The 12,955-nt window shown below is 48.6% G+C and overlaps 1 long non-coding RNA gene across 2 annotated transcripts in view; it reads left to right on the top strand.

Annotated features, from left to right (window-relative positions):
- The first annotated feature begins 343 nt into the window (after nt 1–343).
- LOC126526732 (uncharacterized) overlaps nt 344–12,955 on the top strand; it is a 34,659-nt gene continuing 22,047 nt past the window's right edge. Inside the window, exons 1-3 of one of the 2 annotated variants that reach the window (XR_011895967.1) lie at nt 344–541; nt 1,046–1,153; nt 3,070–3,276. This is a non-coding gene — a long non-coding RNA (uncharacterized lncRNA). The remainder of the gene's footprint in view (nt 542–1,045; nt 1,154–3,069; nt 3,277–12,955) is intronic. The other variant, XR_011895966.1, reaches the window with a different exon arrangement.

Genomic DNA, 12,955 nt, shown 5'->3' with positions numbered 1-12,955 from the left:
CCTTAAATACGCCTTGCATAGTGGTCATTTTCTCTATTTCTTCCGCTATTCCAACACGAGATTCTAAAGGCCAGTTACCGACTGACGAAGAAAGATCTCGATTGAAAAAACTGCTCCGCAGGGCTCGAACGAACTTTTCTGCGGATTTCCTCGCGTAGCGTGTTAGCCGTCGTCTGCTACGGCAGGCCCACCATCGGCGGCGCCACCGTCGAGGCCGCGCCGAGCGGAGGAGGAGGGAAGCGAATGGCGCTACTTTGGGAGATTGAGGGGTTTACAGTGAAAGGCTCCATAGCGCTGCCTCGCGGCCGCAAAGATTTTCCAGATTTTCCGCTTCACGCTCGCGCATGCCCGCGCGCTCCCTCGACCCACTACCCGTACTCTAGTACACCATACTTTGTTTACTCTAGATGAGTGAGTGTTCTGTGCACGACTTCACGTGGTTCTGTGGTGGAGTTGTGGTGGCTGTGTTTACGGCACGTCGTGAGCGAGCAGGTATACAAATTCACTTCCCTGCCGCTGTCGCTTACGAGCACCTTCAAAGGTAAACATGGATGAGCGCACGAATCGGCTCATTATGCCTACGTCCGTTGCTTTCTTGGTTCATGTTGTAGCGGAACGCTTGTACACACGAAGAAGAAAAAGAGCGCGGGAAGAGGAGGATCTTGTTTTTGCTCTGGCGGCATCACTCCATCCATTGCTTTAGTGCCGATCCTTCTAAATAGACGTCTCCCGCCTTGTAACAATATGTCGTGCGCGTAGCTTTGCATCCGTGGTCGACATTGTAATAACACTAATGCGGCATATTACACAGGTTGTCTGTCTGCCTTAATTTTGTATGCTGATTTTAGGATATCTGTTACGACCCACCCAGACGAACGCTACAGACTCGTGATGCCTACAGCTAAAAACATTTTTCCTGGTTGCGCGAGGAGCACATGTTTCACTTTGCGGCAGTTACGCGGTGAAGTGCTCAAGGCACATATCCCTGGATGTTTGTACCGTCATTTGTCTAATTTGTTTTACTGTGCTACTGCTGTCGTTACAGCTTCTGCTGATCTTAGTTGTGCCCGTCAAGATATAGGCCATCTCTGCACCTTTGACAACAATTAGCCGCAAGTGCTGATTGCTGCTGGTTGGCTCAGTCCAGAAGCAGGTATGTATATCCATTTGCTCAAGGAATTCTGATGCTTCTAATACTTGAGCTGCACCAGTAAAGGAAGATCGAATTAAGTGTCGTTTGACTGATGCGTGACACCCATTCACTGTTGTGCTATACAGGTGGCAAGGCATCTTCAGATCTAGGCCAGTAAGGCCGACCAGTTATCTGTTGGAAGTTCCGGGCCCACAAAGCATTAAATTCGAATATAAAATTGTCTAGGCCAGAACTCTTATAATACTGTAGTGCCCTTGGTGCCCGATGTCATCACAAAAGAAACAGTAGAAAAATCCAGAAAATTTGTGTAGAGCTGTCCCGAGACAATAAATCATACAGAAATAATTATGTTACGAACTGCGACTGAACATCCACAGCTGTGAGTAATTTCCCTGTGGGAATACCGTTGCTTTTCAGCATATTTTGTGTCAATTGCACTATCACTTGCCAGTTGCATCCTCAATGTCTGACTCATTGTCATAAGACTGTGTCTATCTGTACAATGCAGTTGCTGCGCCACAAGCTGTCAGTGAATGGTGGTGAAAGTGTTAGTATAGATTAGGTCTCGTACATAGGAAATGCCAGTCGGCCGAAACAATCGCTTAAATTGTGTCATCATCAGAAATAGCTCTGCAAGGCTGCAGGTATACTTAGATGTCTCGGTGTTTGTCTGAGTTGTGATCGGCAACTGTTTCTATATTGTTTGTATGGTGGTATATTATTGAAACTTTGCCACTTGCTCTGGGCTTTATGTTTAGCAGTGTTGTGTACTCTGCATTTCATTATGACATGGACGTGTGGCTGCGATGAAATATTTTGAAGTGAATTTCTTTGACTTTTTCGATCATTTTCGTTCTTAGTTGGAGGTCTGTAATGGTTGGTGGTCGGACTCTCCTAGGAAAACATTCGTTCCCTTTTCCTCGTTCTTTCATTTGCTTGTTCTTTTGTTTGTTCACCGTTTCATTCCTTTAGGCTATTCGCTTACATTGACAGTTATCATCTATGGTCCCTGCACATTTTCTTCACAGAAGTTCACGCTCTAATTTACCAGCAATCTTACCAACTAGAGCATAGGGCTTGTACTCTTCCTAGCTAATATTGCACACCTTTGATAAAGTTTTGTCATGCCTCCGTTACTAAAGGAACCCATTTCTTGAGGAGTTGTACGTCACTGTTCATGACCTATAGGAAGGTTGAGCATTGTCATTGCCTCGCATGGCACATCGTATCATGGCAGATGTGTTAAACATAAATATAATTATGGGGTTGTATGTGTCAAAACTACAATCAGATTATGAAGCATGCCGTAATGGCAGACTACAGATTTTGGCACCCTCGTGTTCTTTAAAGGGTCCCTGAAATGGTTCAAGACCCACTGTGGTTGCTTAGCGGCTATAGTGTTGGGCTGCTACACATGAGGTTGTGGGATGGAAACCTGGCCACGGTGGCCTAATTTCGATGGGAATGAAATTCGAAAACACCCATGTTTTAGGTGCATGTTAAAGAACCCCAAGTGTCTCATATTTCCGGAGTTGCCCACTACATTGTGGCTCATAATCAGATTGCGGTTTTGGCACATAAAAACAAATTTTTTTTTAAAACGGTTCGAACAAGTTTTGTAGATGCATAGGGTACAGTAAACATTCGCACTGCAATTCTCCATAGCCGTACATTTTCTCCTAAACTCATTCGCCGAGTGTCTCAAATAGGTTCTGCTGTCGTAAGCCTTCCACAAAAAATAGCTTGCTGTGCTTTTGAGTATTCAATGTGGATTGTCCTTTGTAGCCCTTTAAAAATACTGAACCGGAAGGGTTATCTTGTGTTGCTTGGCTATGCGCCTGTATTTATTCTGTTGTATTTACCTCTTGCTCTTAATGCTGTAACAGGACTGCAATTGCCCCACCTATTTTCTGCAGGCCTCACAAATGCGATGAGCCTAGCTGAAAGCATCACTGCCAAAAGGGTATGCCACGCCCCTTCAAAGGTTGTTGGTCAGGTAGAGGTTGGCATGCAGCACAGCTTGCCTCTGGCTGACAAATCTGTTGGCTGTTCGTTGAAACCAGGGAGCGAGTCTAGGAGCGTGCAGACTACGGAGGCTGTGGAACAGTTAAGCTCCACCTCAGGTGGGCAGTGGCCGGCACTTCTCTTACGTTTGCTTGCTTGTGTGTGTGTGGTAAATGGCCAAGTCTGCCTAGCTTGGCACAACTTGCTCAAGTGTTTGTGACATTCTGCTGCTGACGACAAATTAACAGGTTTTTTATTCTTGTCTGTATACTGATTGAGGCAAAATGAAAAAATAATGCTCTGCTGAGCACACTGAAGCCCCTTAGATTGCAGAGCTTAATGCAGAGCCGTCTTGAGCTGGTGTTGTTGTAGCCCTTACATTGCTTTATGATAACCTTACACCCAATGAGTCTCAGTTATGTATAGATCGGTGTACGAGTGTATGACCATGAATATAAATAAATGCAGAATGTAAGTTGACCTCTGGGTTTGATGTGAATAAAATTCAAGCAAAATTATTTAATGCAGTGTACTATAAAACATACCTTGTTTCATCAATATGCTCATTCATTGAGCGAGCTGAACACGGCACGGGAACTCTAAGGATTCTCATCCTGGGACAGGTTTTGGTGACGACATCCCACAGCACATCATCGGCGATGACTAAGCGGTTCTATGCATGCGCAACACTGCCCTCAAGCAATGAGCAGCATGCACTGGGCTCCTGAGGTGCATGCCAGCAATCGCCCCAGACGATCTGTACACGTCTTGAGGTGAATGCTGGTTTTGGTGCTCTCCCGTCGATAGCAGCTTCAGGTTTTTTTTGCCGCATTTACAAACTGCAGTGGCCGATGGGACCTCTTTTGTACCAACAGTTTGTGCCAGTGGATAGTTATTCCTCCTCAGCACTTTTGTTACAATATGCTATCCACTTTTGCTGATGCGAAAAGGGAAGCCTTTTCCCTATGAAAAATGAGGCACTAGTGAGCAATTCAAATGCCTTTGCATTTAATTGAATCTGCTGTCATCAGGAGAACTGGTCCACGGTGCTCACAAGAGCATTTCATGAGACTGTCTTCAAGTTCACCGTCAACAGGGTAGCCGTTGCACAACAAAGCCTCCAGTGAAAATCGACATTTGCTCTGTTTTACTTTCTATTGATAGAAACCAAACGGCACACTGCCATAATCATGCTTTGCGCTTCCACCCATTTTATCACATTGTTTTCAAGTGCACTTATAAAGCCCTGACATGTTATTTTTGCCCTCCTTGCAGTATTTATTCGTGTTTGGACAAAGTTTGCAAATGTGGCAAATTTGCCACAATAATGACAAAAACTATGATCCTTTCTCCACTTTGACAACTACAAACAAGAATGCTTTATTTTGTTTCACAGTATACTACATGACAGACACAGGAAGATCGTGCTAGTTATTTTGCAACAACTGACCAAAGCGCAACCTCTCCTTGGTAATTCAGGTGCATGCAGTTGAAGCATAAGATTAGCAGAATGGTTTACAACCTGTTTAATAACAGAAAGTGGAATTCGAATATGTTCTTTTTCACAGCGTAATAATGATACAATCACCGACCAATTTTTTGGACACCCTATTTTCTGGGGCTACCCGAATATTTGGACTCTCCCATATTATGGCCACGTGCTCTATATACAGTCGCCAACCGTTTACTCGGACCTCACGGGGACTGCGGAAATGTCCGAATAAACAGGTGTCCGAAAAAGCAGATTAAGAAAAAAAAAATGAAATCCTTTATTTCCATGCACTGATTCGGGCTCGGCAGTAGGCTTGGAAGAAATCGTGAATGCGCCATTGCACGCTGTTCCGTTTAGGCGCAATCAGATAAGCCTGAATCTCGGAGAGGGTCGTACGGTCACTGTAGGCGGCTGAAAGCACAGTCACTGCTTGTACACGCTCCGCATGCGACGGCAGCGTAGCACATGGTGCGTCATCTTCAGTTTCAAGAGTCATCGCCCAGTGGTGCAGCAGAAACCTGACGAATGATCTCGCCGTCGTCGAGTTCTGCGCATATGTCAGTACAGCAGTGTCAGCACCTGTGAAACTGTCAATGAGACTGTGTCCGGAATCGCATTGCAACCAGTGCGCAGGTCTCGGCAGAACATTTTCCGCAAACATTCGGCGGAAGTCGACAAATCTTAGGCCTCCCGGCACCCGCTTGCCGGCATTCCACAGCGCAGTCTGCGCGGGCACTGTCGGCGCCATTAGAGACTTGACGCGATGTTTCCGTATGCCGCGTTGGATCACCAAAACCTCGACACAGCACACAAAGCAAACACTACCGTGCCGACACCAGTCACACAAACGAAAAAACGCGGCCTGCTCGCAGCGTCGTGCGCGAAGAAACAAATCAGCTGCTGGATTGTCTTGACATGGCTTACTAAGCTGAAACCGGAACTGCTGCAGAGCCACTCTATCGAACTAGGCAGAAACGATGCTGATGAGCGGGGATTTCCAGTAGCGCCACTTCGTGGGGCAGCAAGGAAGCTCCGTTCAAAACAATAATGGCGTTCAGCAAGTCGAAGCATGCACCGGTTAGAGTCGGTGCATTGTGCTCTCGGCCGAGTTGGCTCAAGGAGTGTCCGAAAAATCAGATGAGAGGTTGCAAGGTGTCCGAACTTTCGGTAGTTGTTATACATTATGGTCTATGGGGAGAATGGCGGTGCCGCAAAGCTGACCGAATAATCGGGCATGTCCGAATTTTCGGAGTCCGGAAAATCGGTCGGCAACTGTAGCTATAATGACCAAAATTTTGCATGTTTCAAGCTGTCCTCGTTTAATTTTTCAGAATTTTTCTCGTGGTCGCAAGTTCAAAGCTACCGAAAATGCAAACAACATCTCTGTCATTTTCTTTTTTTGCAGTCTCCAAGCAGCGTTGCGCACATCTCGCATGCCTATTCAGAGCTACCATTTCAGGTGCAGCCTCGATAGGTCCCGCTTGATGCACTCTCCCACGAGCCTTTGTGCTGTCATTGCGGTCGGCACTCGTAAGTCGCATATAGCCAGTAGTAGTCTTTGTATCTCCTCATGTGCATTGTGGTTTTCTTCAGCTGCATTCTGTGATGCTAGGCTTAGTCGCTCCAACATCCAATTGTCTTCAGTCGTTTTATTGCGATTTGTTAACAAAGGTGCCGACACTGCCTTCGTTTTCTACCGCCAACTCGATAAAGGCTTTGATGCGAGAAAACCATAGCATATTGATGATGTAAAAGAAGGCCACCATTATCAGGAAAGTGCAAAGTGACCTGTCACAATCAGGTGTCGCAATAGAATTAGAAATCTCGAAGCAGACACTATCAGACTACATAATCAGCACGGTGAATATTTTGGAAGCCGCTGAGAAATCTTCTGGATCCCGACAGAAGAATGTCAGCCAAGGTGCCCACTCAAAACTTGAAGCTATTCTGATGTGACTGAAAGCCATGATCATGCAAGTGCCAGTGTCTGGTGATGTTTTAAATCAAAAGGCAGAAACCGTAGCACTTCAGATGGACATTGAGGGTTTTCAACTTGGTGATGGTTGGGTCCAAAATGTTAACGGCCCCTCATAAGATGTGGCCATATTGAGCTGACAAGCGCTTTCTATACAATGCGCACTAGCGATCGTGTCTGCTAAGTATTACATCGCTATGTGCCGCAGAAAGAGCTGAAATTTCAAACCGAACGCCATTTGCCCTTCTCGCAGGCTTCGCGCTCCCAGCTGGAGAGTTGACGTATACAGTCGTCGACCGTTTATTCGGACCTCACGGGCACTGCGGAAATGTCTGAATAAACAGGTGTCCGATAAAGCAGATTAAGAAAAAAAAAAAGAAATCCTTTATTTCCATGCACTGATTCGGGCTTGGCAGTAGGCTTGAAGAAATCGTGAATGCGCCATTGCACGCGGTTCTGTTTACGCGCAATATCAGATAAGCCTGAATCTCGGAGAGGGTCGTACGGTCACTATAGGCGGCTGAAAGCACAGTCACTACTTGTACACGCTCCGCATGCGACGGCAGCGTAGCACATGGTGCGTCATCTTCCGACTCGGAGTCAACGTCCTGCGGTACAGCAGAAACCTGACGAATGATTTCGTCGTCGTCGAGGTCTGCGCATGTCAGCACAGCACTGTCGGTACCTGTGAAACTGTCGAATGAGGTGGGATCTGGAATTGCAATGCAACCATTGCGCAGGTCTCGGCAGAACATTTTCGGCATCAGTAGGGAGCACATCGGAAGGCGACAAATCCTAGGTCTCCTGGCACCCGCTTACCGGCATTCCCCAGGGCAGTCTGCGCGGGCATTGTCGGTGCCATTAGACACTCGACGCGATTTTTCCGTATGCCGCTTTGGATCACCGCAACCGCGACACAGTACACAAAGCAAACACCTCCATGCCGTCACGCCGACACCAGTCGCACAAATGAAAAACGTGGGCTACTCGCAGCGTCGTGCACGAAAAAAGAAACAAATGAGCTGCTGAATTGTCTTGACATGGCTTACTAAGCTGAGACCGGAACTGTTGTAGCCGCTCTATCAAACCAGGCAGAAACGATTACGATGAGCGGGGACTTGCAGTAGCGCCACATTGTGGGGCAGCAAGGAGGCTCCATTCAAAACAAAAATGGCATTCAGCAAGTCGAACCATGCACCGATCAGAGTCGGTGCATAGGGCTCTCGATCGAGTTGGCTCAAGGAGTGTCCGAAAAATCAGACCAGGGGTTGCAAGGTGTCCGAACTTTTGGCAGTTGTTATACATTATGGTGTATAGGGAGAATCGCGGTGCTGCGAAGCAGACTGAATAATCGAGCATGTCCGAATTTTTGGAGTCTGAAAAATCAGTCAATGACTGCCTCTCACAAGTGCTCTACATGCATCACACTGCTGTAATATCGCTCATAGTGACGCGCGACTCTGTCTGGTCCACGGCAAATTCGTCCGAGAAAGGCGCTCGAGACAAAGAGGGACCAGTGAGCGAGTTAGTGCGAGCACTCAAGCAGGGTGGCTTCAATGCGGCACATGGGGCACTCAGCTGCGCTCGGCACGAAAAGGTGCCAGCAAGCGGGAACAGCAGATTAGAGGGGCTAGTAAGCACCTGCTCCACATGCGCCTCAAAGAGTTGAGGAAACCAGAAAGTGGCATGGCAAGGACTAGGGGGTACACATCCAGGCGGTTGAAGTGACAAAAGGGCTGTCCAAAGAAGGGATTGCTCCTGCTGGCCGAAAGCAGAGGGTACGTACCTCATGCTGTAGGTGTTATCCGCGTCGATGGACATTAAGCACATGGCAAGGGGATCAAGCAGGAACGACGGCCGTAAGGGGGCCTGCATTTATGACATGCTGAAACAGGGTTGGGTGGTAGTTATGTGGAAGTGGGTTTGCACGAGGCTCACCGTACGAACGACGGTCTGGGAAGGGCATGACGCTCCTCCACCCCGCAGTGCACAAAGGCGCTTGGGCAGGGTTCATCGACTCTGATACGGCGCAGACAAGGCTCCAGAGTCAGATTGCAAAGAAGCATGGGTTTATTCAACCAAGATATAGCACAGTTTGACAGTCACTGCGCTTATGGGCAAAGGCTCACCCCAAGACTGATCGAGTATGTGTGGCCCCTGCGGTAGGGCAAACTGGGAAGCGGTCCACCAAGCGTGAAAACAAGAAATTGCGGGAGCCTTGTAACTACCTCGTCCTACCTTGTCCTTGTAACTACCTCGTTGCGGGCCTGTGAGCATCTTCCGTGGCAATGAAGCACTCAGCGGATGAGAGCTCAGGCGGAGACGGTGCCCGTGGACCGCCACTAGGGAGGCCGATTGAGGCGCATCTTTGGGACACTAGCTTGCATGCTAATTTGACCTTGGGAGGGAGAAGCACAGTTTGCGCAGAAAATTAGCTTCGGTGCAGTAGCTGTGTCAGCAATCTTGCGGTTATGATCGCGGTTCCTGGAAATCAAGCTAAACACAGTGCAGGAGCTGGAGGAAGAGGCACAAGAAGGCACCTCAATCCCCACACCATGCAACGTGTGGGGAACAGATGTCAGCGACCAGCCAAATGGGACAGCTCAAGTTAGCCCATTATTCCTACACACCTGCCCACTCGCCTTACATTGTGCGAACAGTGTGGCAGATTCGGAGCCTGTCCCGTGGCCATCAGAAATACAAGTGAGAAAATTGCTACCACATTTGATCCTCCCACCACCGCCACCGCAGCGAGGAGATCAATCAACACTGGCGAAGCGGTGCTTGCAACCACAAACTGGTAAAGCAGTGTTCGGAACCACAAGCATGGGTACAACATGTCAACGACAGAGTCAAGGCTTTCTGTAGACCATGCACAACCACAAAAAGGACACAAGCTGCTACAAACATCATCGCACAAATGACTACGTTACCATTGAAAACGATCGCTGCTAGCAGCCACCCCAGTTTTGAACAGACCCACGTGAGCACTACTACTCCATCAAGGACCTCGTAACCCTGACCTGGTCTTATGCGACCGCACCGATTTCTTGACCAATGGCTCACCGTCATCGACCGGCCGAGCTATTTTCCACTAACTACACTGCAGAGTCCGCTACCGCCAAAGGCGTCCAATGACTCAATGTTAGACGTCTTAAGGGGGGACGCGGGTTTTACATCCCGAAAAATGGCAAAAAGAAAATGATTTTTTGAAGATCACATTTTCAGTTTCTACAACTCTTTTTCTATCCGACTCCAAAATATCATCCATATAAACCACATAGAAATGCTCTAAAAAAATTCTTTTATCAGCCAAGGTGGCGAAAAATTTCGCGGAAATCAAGAAAGAACAGTGTTTTTCACGCCACAATTTCTCCGGAACGGCGCGCCCGAGCGCTGCCATCTTGGTCTCGTTGGAAAGCTCATTTCTCCCTCTTCGAATTTGCTGCTTCAGCGATGTCCTCCTTACAGTAAGAAGCGCACAAAAGCAAATGATTGAAGGTCACGCCGGAGTCTGCGATTGGCCGCGCCCGCTACGTGACTCCAGCACGGTTCGCCATTGGTCTGGCGCTCGCATCGTCTGCTCGGCTCTTTGCACCTCGCGAGTCTGAACATCTCCACTCGCCCTAACTCGACATGTCAAAACGGGTGCTACGCGGACATCGCAGTAGCGTGGCCGATTTCTACGCTTGTGGACGTTTCAGACTCGCGGCTAAGCATTCCGAGCAGTCGCGACGCGGACTTCGTGACCTAGATTCATGTGTGGAATCCTCGGACATGCAACTAAGCCTTTGAGCACTCGGTGTTTTGGAATTCATGACGAAGCACATAGCACACGCAATCCTCGGACACGCGGCTAAACATTTTGCGCCCCCGCAGGGGCGTCTGCAGGCGTTTGGTGTGTTGCGACACCACGTACCCGAGCACACGAGGGTTGAAACCTCCCGCGTGTAACCGTGCGCGGCTTAGCCGTGTCTGGGGAAAGGGGGATCCTGGGGGTTGAGCCGATGCCGGGTGTTTGGACCTTTAAGGCCCCCCGGCGGAGGCAACACACCTCTTCGGCCTCTGCTTCACATAGACGGCACCCCCGGACTGACCCACCCGGGGGAAATCGATAGTTGCCTTTTCTTTTCTCTTTCTCCCTCAAATCTTCGTCTTTCTCTCACTTTTAATCTTTCCTGTCCTCTCTTTATTTTCGTATTACTTCCGGCTTCGTGGGCGGCGAGGGTTAACCTTGTGCACTATATCCAGTCTTGGGTATATGTATTCGGTTATAGCGGGGCTGTACCGCTGGCGTGCGCAGAACTGAATATCTCCGTCCTGTGTTGTCCCCTGGTTGGGCTCCATGGTGGGCGGCGGCCATCCCTGCCGAAAAAAACCATACTCCTAATGGCCACTTCTTTTCCCCAACTACCTGATCGCCCTCAGAAACGAGGGCGCACCGAAGATATTTTCCAATTTCTTGGGAACAAGCAGCCAAACTTCCCCCGATTTCATGTAATTCATTCAAACAATCTTGAAAAGACCATGAGAATGATTTCTCCTTTCCTCGTATCTAAATATCTAACTGAAACTCTTGGTACAGGCTATAAAGCAACGAAAATGGCTAGCGGCGATCTCCTTCTGGAACTCCGCAATCCGAAACAGCTTGGAAATCTTTCTAAAGTTCAGTCATTTGGGGAAATCCCAGTAACAGTAACCCCACACCGAACTATGAACACCAGCCGTGGCGTTGTTTCTGACGACGATCTGATGGAGCTCACAGAAGCCGAACTGTTGGAAGGCTGGAGTGAGCAAAACGTAATCAATGTTAAAAGAATTATGCTAAGGCGCGACGGCAAGGAGATAAAAACCAAGCATCTTGTTTTGACTTTCTCCTCAAGCATTCTGCCTGAGTCACTCGAGGCCGGCTATGTAATGCTACGGGTCACACCGTACGTTCCAAATCCTCTCCGCTGCTTCAAATGCCAGCGTTTCGGCCACAGTTCCCAGAACTGCCGAGGCTGGCAGACATGTGCAAAATGTAGTTCCCGTGACCATGCCTCTGAAACGTGTGAAAACGCTCCACACTACGTGAACTGTGATGGCGAGCATGCCGCATACTCGCAGTCATGCCCATCTTTAAAGAAAGAAAAAGAAATAGTCACAATCAAAGTAAAAGAAAACATATCATTCAAAGAGGCACGCAGGCGGGTTGCATACGTTCCTAAGGCCAGCTTTGCCGATGTGGCGCGTCAGGGGGCAGCGTCACAACGGCCTCCGGCGGCTGTCCGACCCACAAGCCGTGAGTCGGCCGTGAGCCATGAGCCGTGAGTGGCAGCTAGCGCTGCTCCGTCAACCCAGCAGACGGGGCCACCGACCCCGAAGGTGGGCGCAGCCGAGGCTGCCCCAACCTCCCCGGCCCCTTCCAGCGCTGGCAACAGCCGGCGCAGCCAAATCCCTCAGGGAGCCCCATCGACCTCCGGGCTGGTGGGCGCAGGGGTCTTGCCCTCCAAGGCGAGACTTTCCCGGGAAACTTCTCGCTCGCAAGAGCACGTGTCCGGCGCCTCACAAGAGGCAATGGACACAACACCTATCCTCGAGGCGCACCAAGCGCCTAAGGAGCAGCGAGGTTCCCTCGAACGCTTCAAAAAGAGTAAAACCCCGGTTACAGGGCCTCGAAAGAGCTCTGGAACCTAAGCTCTGAAATCTCTGTAATTAATACTTCTGTTTCCGTATACACAGCACTTATTTACTACCAATATGGATACACCAATAATTCAATGGAACGTCAGAGGACTTCTCAGGAACCTTGATGACGTGCAAGAGCTTATCCAAAAACACAATCCAAATGTGCTGTGTCTACAGGAAACACACTTAAAACGACAACACACCAACTTTCTCCGACAGTATGTCACGTTTCGCAAAGATCGCGATGATGCTGTCGTATCATCAGGCGGTGTTGCCATTTTGGTTCATAAAAGTATTTCCTGTCAGCGTTTACAGCTACAAACGTCCCTTGAAGCAGTGGCGGTTCGAGCTGTTCCTTTAAACAAACTCGTCACCATTTGCTCGCTTTATGTACCCCCACACTTCAAGTTAAACAAACATGAATTTCAGTCATTTATAGACGAATCGCCAGAACCTTATCTTATCCTTGGCGATTTCAATGCGCACAGTTCCCTGTGGGGCGACTCTCGTACAGACGCACGAGGACGTCTTGTTGAACAGTTCCTTTTTTCTTCATGTGCATGCTTGCTGAATGAGAAGGAACCCACGTATTACTCCCTAGCAAACAGAACCTTTTTATCAATTGACCTCAGCCTAGTTTCCCCGTGTATACTGCCCAAAC

The sequence above is a fragment of the Dermacentor andersoni genome, chromosome 8, assembly GCF_023375885.2.
Source record: "Dermacentor andersoni chromosome 8, qqDerAnde1_hic_scaffold, whole genome shotgun sequence".
NCBI lineage: Eukaryota > Metazoa > Arthropoda > Arachnida > Ixodida > Ixodidae > Dermacentor > Dermacentor andersoni.
This window is presented reverse-complemented; position numbering and strand designations above follow the sequence as displayed.